This window comes from Neopelma chrysocephalum, unplaced genomic scaffold (genome assembly GCF_003984885.1).
Source record: "Neopelma chrysocephalum unplaced genomic scaffold, ASM398488v2 Primary Assembly neopelma1_97010, whole genome shotgun sequence".
In the NCBI taxonomy this organism is placed as follows: Eukaryota; Metazoa; Chordata; class Aves; order Passeriformes; family Pipridae; genus Neopelma; species Neopelma chrysocephalum.
The window spans coordinates 525494-535985 of record NW_020925652.1 but is presented as its reverse complement, the minus strand read 5'-3'; the positions used below and the strand labels follow the sequence as shown (position 1 = coordinate 535985).

Here is a 10492-nt window from a genome sequence, read left to right as displayed (position 1 = left end):
GCGTTTGACCATCTGCACTGAGTAGTGGGCTTTGGACTTGGTATGTAGGCCCGTATGCTGTTTTCAGGGCCTCATAGAATCCTTTGTGATCCCCTGTATCTGCACAAAGTTGAGTTTTTGCAGCTAAATCGATCCACCATTTGTTCTGGATGTCACGGAGTTTCTGTTGGAGTTTGCTGCATGCAAGACGAAAGGCTGCTTTTCTTGCGGGACAGGATGACAGTGCAAGATGTGCTTGGTGGGCAGTTCTCTTCTTCCTCAACAATTCCTGGATTTCTTGATTGTTTTCATCAAACCAATATTTGTTCTTCTTGAGGGAGAACCCTAAGGATTCTTCAGAGGATTGCAGGATGCAGCTTTTAATATGATGCCAAATTGCTTCAGGAGAGGAATCTGCAGAATCTGTGGAATGGTTTTCAAGCCTAGTTTGAAGGTTTACCTGGAATCTTTCTCTTACTGTGGTTGATTGGAGATCGTTAACTTGGAGTCTTCTCCTTGGGATATTGCCCTTTTTGGGTTTGAATTTGAGATTGAAGTTGAGTTTACAGCGCACAAGCCGATGGTCTGTTTGGCATTCTGCGCTGGGCATCACGCGGGTATGGAGGACATCGCGGACATCTCTCCGTCGTACCAAGACATAATCAATGAGATGCCAATGCTTAGACCTGGGGTGCATCCAGGTTGTCTTCAGACTATCTTTCTGCTGAAAGATAGTGTTGGTGATGGTAAACTGTTGCTCTGCGCAGAATTCTAGCAGAAGTCGACCATTATCGTTGCAGTTTCCAACACCATGCTTGCCTAATATTCCTTTCCATGCTTCAAAATTTTTACCTACTCTGGCGTTGAAATCACCAAGGATAATGGTCTTATCATCTGCTGGTACTTTTTGGGTAAGGCAGCGCAGGTCAGTGTAAAATTTATCTTTTTCAGCAGGGTCAGCTTGGGTCAGAAGCATAGGGTAGAATTAAAAGGAGATTTCTTGTTGTTACATAGCTGAAAAGGGGAGGGGAAGACACAATACCACCACCACTTTTTGAAACTTTTCATTTAAGTGTTTAGTGTATATGCTGTACAAACAGGAAAAACACTTAATGCATCAGTGCCAACTTTCTGTCATTATAATATTTACCAGATAAAAGACACGCATAAAAGATTGGGATGGAAGTTGTAATATAAAAAAATGAATATGTCTTTATACAAGGTAGTGCATTCTTTTTTTTTTTTGTATACCTCTTTCCAAAAAGAAGTTGAACTAAATTTGGTACTTGAATATCATTCTTCCCTGCCAGCTGTGCTTGAAGGATCTCAAATTAATCTCTTGAAGGAACATGTTTCTGAATCAAGCACCAAGGTAGTAAACTTCTCTAATAGATAAGTATAGTTAAGGAGAATAATCTGGTGTTGCAGTTCTTGTATCTTGTCCTTTTTTTCCTACTGTTATAGTTTTAGTTAAATTGGGAAGGTTTTTGTTGAATTTTTTCATATCATCACATAGTTTTGGAAGCACAGGGGAACTGTTCCAGCCCTGCCGGGCCACGCTGAGAAGGGAAGGGGGCCCCAGAAGTGAAATACCATGAGAACTAAGGGTGGAGAGGATAAAAAACCCCCGCCATTTCCGAATTGGCTCTCTTGTTCTGAGAGCGGGTACCGAGGCAGGATCGCCACTAGGCTTCTCTCACCACGGTTTCCGTCTCTCGACGCTTTCCTACTGTTTTTCGTCACAGCAGGGCCACCCATAGGGTTTGTTTGCCATGGCTCCCACATCGTGTGCTTTTCAGGACTTCCCTTTGCCACGACTACGTGCGACAGCTGCCGCTTCCTGCGAGGTTCCGGTGCCTCTGCCAGCTGCTGCTACATCTGTGCCAAAGGGACTCGGAAGTTTTTCCCCTTTGTGAACTGTATGTGGCGCCTGAGCGCTGCTCCAGCTACATCTCAGTCACGTGACCTCCATCTAGACCCGCGTTGCTGTTTCAGCAGTATAGGACTCCTTCTTCATCAAATGAAATACTTTTCTCCTGGTCCTTCTCATTTTAACCAAGAGGGGAGAGAGTGGTTTAGGTGATATTTTTTCTGCAATTGTTTGTTTTTGTTTTTTTCTGTTTTGTTCTCCATTTTTCAGTAAAAATGTTATAATTTTTCCTACTTCATTCAGACACTTCGTAATTTAAAAAATTTGTAATTTAGGGGAAGGGATTTTAACAAAAGAGAAGGAGAGTTTTTCCTTCTCAGAGGTCCCACCTCCTGAGACATATTGGCATTAAACGAATACAATAATTTTGGCACCCAATGTGGAGCATTGAAAGAAAAGTAGAAAAAGAATAGCAATTTTGAATAATCCATTTTTTTATTGAATATAGAACCCCTTAGGCACCATGTTTTTCAATTAATTTGTGTTTATTTGGCATCTATTCCTGCATATGTATTTTCTGATCACAGGTGTTTTTCTCAAAATGGGTTCTAAAACCAAGGTAGCCGTGGCTATTTTTCGGTTCGTAACTTGGATTCATGAGGTTGTAAATTCAATGCCTATAAGACTCATTTTGAATGTGTTTTCAGGGTTGTTTTCCTACCCTAATCTAGGCTGTTACCCCTGAGGGTTTAGCAATAATGGCACCTGCCTGGGGGAGAAGTGCAGGGGAGCGTTTTTTCCCAATCCTTCACCCATTTCTCCTTCAGGATCGCTACAACAGTTTCTGAAAAGTTTAAATTCCCTCTAGATGTTAGAGATACCTTACTCTTTGTGGTATGTCTGAACGTTTACATCATTATGGTCTATCTCATGTATGAAGCTAGGACCAAGATCTCTCGGGAAGGTGTCCAGAAGACCGCCCCAGGGGTGGATAGCTTTGAGTGGCATGGGTTGTGGGAGGACATGAGTAAGTTCTTGGAGAATGTTTCTGCTCCAATGACCTGGAAGTTCACCCTTGAACAACTGCAGGACCCTGTCAAAGTGATGAGATCGGTGAAGGAAAAGTGCCGTGGTAGATCTATGGAGGGGCAGCTTGTGGTTACAGGCAGAGCCTTGGCCACTACCTACCAAAAGCTGCTCAGTATGGTGCAGCACCTCCAGGAGGAAAAGAAAGGGAACAAAACACCTGACACCATAGCAACTCAGAGTGTAGCAAAACCAGAAGGACAACCCAAGCCAATAGAAGTTTCCCCTATCCAAAAGAGAAAATATAAGATCAAATCAGATGGCCCAACAGATGATGACAGGGAGCACAAACAGCAGACCTAGAGCCAGAAATAATCATCGAATCCCTTTAATTTGATAATCTCTGCAATTTGCGGAAAGACATCGCTCAACGACAGGACGAACCCATTTTGACCTGGTTGATCTGAGTCTGGGATCCTACGGGTGAAGGTATGCAGCTTGACGGTACCGAAGCAAGGTTTTTAGGATCTCTGTCCTAGGTTGTGGGTATTCACCAGGGGTTCATAAGCGAGTCAGAACCCCTTCATCTCTGGACATGGCTTTTAACAAGTGTAAGAGAGAGGTTTGTTTACAGGGATGACCTGCAGGGGCATCATCTTTGCACCTCGAAGACCATGGAACAAGGGATCAGACACCTGAGGGAAATGGCACTGTTAGAGGTACTTTTTGCAAGGGATGGGCAATCCAATAGTGACCCCAGCAAGGTCAAGTGTACATTACAGATGTGGTGGAACCTCAGACACGCAGGGTCACCCATATATGCTAATTTCATGGTGATAATGCACTGGAAGGAAAACCAAGAAACAGTGGCCCTATGATGGGTAAACTCAGGACATATAATGAGATTGTCCATGCCTTGTTACAGGCCCATATCTCTTCCATAGAGAAGTTGCTTGAGGACCTCCAGGCACTAATTGAGGAATTAAAAAATGACCACAAAAAACTCAGAGAGGAGTTTAAAGAGAGCGTTATCCATGTCTCACCAGTGCAAACTGGAGCCCCTGCTATATGGAACAGGCGTCCCCTGTCTAGTGAGAGGGGGTACACCACACGTTTTTTCTACATGAACATGGGGAAGACATGAGGAAATGAGATGGAAAACCCACCTCTGCTGTATCAACATAGGTACAGGGGTTGAAAAATTATCAGAGGCAATTCCATGAGGATGGATGTAGCCCCAGTCTCCTGTGGGCAAGCCCCTAGACAGAACTGTAGGGATGATAACATGTCTGATTCCTTGGAAGGGACCTCCTGTATGTACCGACAGGGAGAAAGCCAGGATTTCCAAAACTAGCATTAGAGGGGCCCTGCCTCTAGCCAGGTAGAGGCACGGGATAACTGTGTCTATTGGACTGTGTGGATCCAATGGTCTGGCACATCAGACCCACAAGAATACAAAGCTTTCATTTACCTTGGTGCACAATGCACTCTAATGCCATCAGGACATGTGGGGGTAGAGTCTATTTCAATTGCTGGAGTGACAGGAGGTTCTCAAGAGCTGATGGTGTTGGAAGCTGAAGTGAGCTTGACAGGGAAGGAGTGGCAGAGACATCCCATTGTGACTGGTCCAGACGCCCCATATATCCTTGGTATCAATTACCTAAAGAATGGGTATTTCAAAGATCCAAAAGGACATCGATGGGCTTTTGGGATAGCTGCTGTAGAGACAGAAGGGATTAAACAGTTGAATGTGTTGCCTGACCTTTCAGAGAATCCTTCTTCTGTGGGACTGCTAAAGGTTGAAGGACAGCACGTGTCAATTGCTACCACAACAGTGCATCACTGGCAATCCCCCATGAACCGAGACTCTGTGATCCCCATCCATAAGATGATCTGCGAGCTGGAGAACCAAGGAGTGGTCAGCAAGACTCGCTCACCCTTCAACAGCCCTGTTTGGTCCGTGCGTAAGCCAAATGAAGAATGGAGATGGACTGTGGACTATCATGGCTTGAATGAAGTTACCCCACCTCTGAGTGCTGCTGTGCTAGACATGTTGGAGCTTCAGTATGAACTGGAGTCTTAAGGCAGTGAAGTGGTGCCACCACTGACATTGCAAATGCATTTTTCTCCATTCCTTTGGCAGCAGAGTGCAGGCTACAGTTTGCTTTCACCTGAAGGGGTGTGCAGTACACCTGGAACCGACTGCCCTAGGGGTGGAAACACAGTCCCACCATCTGTCATGGACTGATCCAGGCTGCACTAGAGAAGGGTGAGGCTCCAGAACATCTACAGTACATTGATGACATCTTTGCATGGGGGAATAAGCTTTTGAGAAAGGAGAGAAGATCATCCAGATTCTCCTGAAAAGCCGTGTTTGCCATCAAATGGAGTAAGGTCAAGGGACCTGCCCGAGAGATCCAGTTCCTGGGAGTGAAGTGGCCGAATGGACGCTGTCAGATCCCAACAGAAGTCATCCGCAAGATAACAGCAATATCCCCACCAACCAGCAAGAAGGAAATGCAAGTTTTCCTGGGCGCTGTAGGTTTCTGGAGGATGCACATCCCAGAATACAGCCAGATTGTAAGTCCTCTACTTTGTAACACACAAGAAGAATGATTTCCATTGGGGTCCTGAAGAGCAACAAGCCTTTGAACAGATCAAACAGGAGATTGCTCATGCTGTAGTCCTTGGACCAGTCAGGACAGGACCAGAGGTGAAGAATGTGCTCTACTCTGCAGCTGGGGAAAATGGTCCTTCTTGGAGCCTCTGGCAGAAGGTGCCTGGGGAGATTCGAGGCTGACTACTTGGATTCTGGAGCCAAAGCTACAGAGGGTCTGAGACCAACTGCACTCCAACAGAGAAGGAGAATCTAGCAGCCTATGAAGGAGTTCAAGCCGCCTCAGAAGTGATTGGCATGGATGCACGGTTTCTCCTGGCACCCCGACTACCAGTGCTGGGGTGGATGTTCAAAGGAAAGGTTCCCTCCAGGCATCATGCCATTGACACTACATGGAGTAAGTGGATTGCCTTGATCACACAGCACACTCAAATAGAGAACTCTAATCTCCCTGGGATCTTGGAGATAATCACAAATTGGCCCGAAGGTGAGAATTTTTTCCTGGCAGATGAAGAGGAAGAAGAACAGGTGGCACATGCTGAGGAAGCTCCACCATACAACCAGCTACCAGAGGACAAAAAGAATTACGCTCTTTTCACTGATGGTTCCTGTCTCTTTGTAGGGACAAACTGGAAATGGAAAGCAACTGTATGGAGCCCCACATGACGAGTTGCAGAAGCCACCGAAGGACAAGTTGGATCAAGTCAAGTTGCAGAGCTGAGAGCTGTCCAACTGGCTTTGGATATTGCCAAACAAGAGAAGTGGCCAAGACTTTACCTCTAAACTGACTCGTGGATGGTGGCCAATGCTCTGTGGGGGTGGTTGGACAGATGGAAGAAGGCCAATTGGCAACGTAAAGGGAAACACATCTGGGCTTCTGAAATGTGGCAAGACATCGCTGCCTGGGTAGAGAAGCTGATCGTGAGAGTCCGCCATGTAGAGACACACATGCCCAAAAGCCAAGCAAATGAAGAACATTGCAACAACGAACAGGCAAATTGAGTTGCCCACATCAAAGTGTCACAGTTAGGCCTTGATTGGCAGGAGAATGGAGAGTTGTTCCTAGTTTGATGGTCCCATGATGCATGATGCCTCAGGTCATCAGCGGAGAGATGCCACCTACAGATGGGCATGAGACGGAGGGATGGATTTAAACCATGGACATTATCTCCCAGGTCATCCATGATTGTGAGACATGCTCTGCAATCAAGCAGGCTAAGAGAGTAAAGCCCCTGTGATATGGTGGGTGAGTGACTAAGTATAGATATGGAGAGGCCTGACAGATTGACTACATCACACTGCCTCAAACTTGCCAAGGTAAGTGCTATGTGCTCACCATGGTTGAAGCATCACTGGATGGCTGGCAACGTACTCTGTGCCTCATGCCACTGCCTGGAACACCATCCTGGGCCTTGAAAAGCAAGTCCTGTGGTGACATGTCACCCCAGAGTTAATTGAGTCAGACAATGGGACTCATTTCAAGAATAGACTAGTTACTGCTTGGGCTAAAGCACATCGTATTGAGTGGATATCATATCCCCTATCATGCACCAGCCTCTGGGAAGGTTGAATGGTGTAATGGGCTGTTGAAAACTACTTTGAAGGCATTGGGCGAGGGGATTTTCAAGCATTGGGATCAACATTTAGCAAAGGTTACTTGGTTAGTCAACACTAGAGGCTCTGTCAACCAAGCCAGCCCTGCCCAATCAGAACCAGTTCACACCATAGATGAAGTCCCTGTACTTCACCTGAGAGGTATGCTAGAGAAAACGGTTTGGATTAGTCCTGCCTCAAGCAAAGGAAAACCCATTCAGGGGATTGTTTTTGCTCAAGGACCAGGTTGCACTTGGTGGGTACTGCAGAAAGATGGGGAAACACAACATATACCCCAAGGGGACCTAATTTTTGGGTAATCTGTCTGCAACACTGTGCCTGTATGTGTATATTTGTAAATGTGTATATAATTGGAATATGTATATATATATGTATGTGTATAGTTGGAAAGATTAAATACGATATAATGTGATGGTATAAGAAATTAGGGGTGGATAATGTTTTAGTTTTAGTTAAATTGGGAAGGTTTTTGTTGAAGTTTTTCATATCATCACATAGTTTAGGAAGCATGGGGGAACTGCCCCTGCCCTGCTGGGCCACGCTGAGAAGGGAAGGGGGCCCCAGAAGTGAAATACCATGAGAACTAAGGGTGGAGAGGATAAAAAACCCCCAGCCATTTCCGCATAGGGTCTCTTGTTCCGAGAGCAGGTATCGAGGTAGGATCACCACTAGGCTTCTCTCACCATGATTTCAGTCTCTTGCTGCTTTCCTACCTTTTTTTGTTGCAGCAGGACCACCCCCAGCGCTTGCTTGCCATGGCTCCCACATCAGGTGCTTTCCAGGACTTCTGGTCACCGCAGCTCTCGTGTGACGGTCGCCGCTTCCTGCGTGGTGCCGGCACATCTGCTGGCTGCTGCTGCAGCCGCGCCAAAGGGACTCGGAAGGTTTTTCCCTTTGTGAACTGTATGTGGTGCCTGAGCGCTGCTCCAGTTACATTGCATCCACCTGCTCTGGTGTGGGTCTCCTCCATGAGCTGCAAGTGGATATCTGCATCCCCATTGACCTCCATGGGCTGCAGAGGAACAACTGCTTCACTATGGTCTTCACCACGGGCTGCAGGGGAATCTCAGCTCCAGCACCTGGAGCACCTCCTCCCCCTCCTTTTTCACTGACCTTGGTGTTTGCAGAGTTGTTCCTCTCACATATTCTGTCTCCCGCTCTTCTCTGGCTGCAATTCCATCTGCGCAATAACATTTTCCTTCTTAAATATTTTATCACAGAGGTGTTAACACCATTTCTGATTGTCCCAGCTTTGGCCAGCGGCATGTCCATCCTGGAGCCAGTTGGCATTGGCTCTGCCAGACATGAAGGAAGCTTCTAGCAGCTTCTCACAGAAGCCACTCTTGTATCTTCCCTGCTACCAAAACATTGCCACACAAACCCTATACACCTTCTAAAAGCTGATTTATACAAAACAGGAAGAGGACAAAATATTTACCATGAGAGTTTATCTTTTTGGCCTGGTAGATGGTTCATATAGAACCTGTAATGGTAATTTTTCTGACACTTCAGGATCCATTCATGAAGGTATTTTACTTTAATAGGCTTGCTGACTTCCATTTTTATTGGGCAATCTTCTCACATAATTTGTTTTGTGGTGGGGTTTTTTGATTGCTTATGAAACAAAAGTATATATGTTTTGTTTCTTAAAATCTTTTTGTTTCGACTGCTAGAAAGGGGAAATTGCTCTGATGTCCTGAAATCTTATATAAAGCATTCATGTCAGCTCAGGCTAAAACTTGGCCAGATGTTGTACCTGTGTCAGTCCTAGTGAAAGCAAGCAAAACACAAAGCTACATATATTTAATTTTTCTAGGTGCAATGGTAACTGATTTGATATAATGGTTTTAGTTTTAGGGGGGGGTGAGATGTTTTTTGTTTGTTTGTTTTTTCTTTGTTTTTTAAGTGAATTGTAACTTCACCAAATGGTGAATTACTTAAAATTTCTTACTACAGCTGCTGTAGAAATGTATGCACAGCTGCTGTTTTGGTAAACAAAGCCTAGTAGCCAGATGGCAGTAATATTTAAAAAGTTGAGCGATATGATTCGGGAAGCATCCAACTGCAATATGCTGTGCTTTGCCTAGGTACACTGTATAAGACAATAGATGTGTTGTCACTGCAGTGGCTTTAAAGATCAAATAGACTATTATGTAGAATACAAATAATGCATATTAAAATTGCAGTTGATTCTTTCTGATAGATCATACAAATTGCTGTCAGACTGTATTTACTTACACATAAACAGATGTGCTCCTGCTCTAAATCAGGATAATGATTCCAAACCTAGTTATGCATATTTTAAACAACTGTTAAATACTATGCTTCAAATAATTTCTGATTTCCTGAAGGCTTAATTTTTCTAATACATCCTTTCCTCACCCTTATTCCATTCTATTCCTCTACTTAAAAGGTTAAAATTTGGTACATTTCACTAGCTGCTGTATGACTGAAGAACTGCTTTTGATTGAAGAAGGAAAATAGTTTCTTTGCAGGGTATGGATGCCCAGCATACTCTGCTTTTCTTTGAATATTTTTAATCTCTTAAGTAATTGTTTTCCATGGTGCATTAAAATAGTCAGCCCTGTGCAATCCATAATAAAGGGAGAAATACATATTCCCACACCACACCAGTGATGATAATTTTTGTTTAATTGTGAGTATAAATAATACTCTGCAGTGCTGCAAGTACTAGCAAGCTCCCTTTGCTGTCTTGGAAGCTTTTTCTCCACCTTCTGAAGTAGTGGTGGTGTGAGTCAGTGCTGGGGTGATAAGGGCCTTTGGAACCCTGAGGAGAAAGCAAAACAAACTTCATGAGAGGTTGGAGGCATAGGTTCTTGGTGAGATTACAGTCACTTTCTCTCTTCATCACCCTTGAAAGCAGAGGAAGCCTCCCTTATTACTGTTATTTAAGAAAGGGATTTTCTTATCAGAGATGTCCAGGCCAGAAGTTCGGAATCCAAAGAAATTTTGTTCTTTTTATTAAGGCTTTTTTCTTGCTTAACAGGTAATTAAGAAAAAATAAAAGTTTGATAGTTTATTTCAGTAAGTTTTACTTCTGATTTCAGTATTAACTCTGAAAGAATAATTACAAGTACTATTTGTTTTGAGCTGGTCAGATTGTAGAAAATCTTAAAAGTAATTACTCCTTCTCTTACCATTTCATTACAGCAATAAATCCTGCCAGTGTCCTCAGAAAAACTTTGTATGTTTGACTCTAAAAATTAGTTCATATAAAAATTCCCTGTCCAAACATGCTTAACAATAAGCTTGCCGGGACAGCTAGATTAAAAACAAAAACCCTAAAACTCACCTGAAATAGAAATAATTCTTGTGGATTTTCCAGTGTTCATTTACTTGAAAGGCAGACTGAAAAGATAAAGGCT

General features: G+C 44.0%; 1 protein-coding gene across 2 annotated transcripts in view; it reads left to right on the top strand.

The window, feature by feature from the left end:
* LOC113960995 (zinc finger SWIM domain-containing protein 6-like) overlaps positions 1–10492 on the top strand; it is a 203023-nt gene that overhangs the window by 63364 nt on the left and 129167 nt on the right. The window lies entirely within an intron of this gene.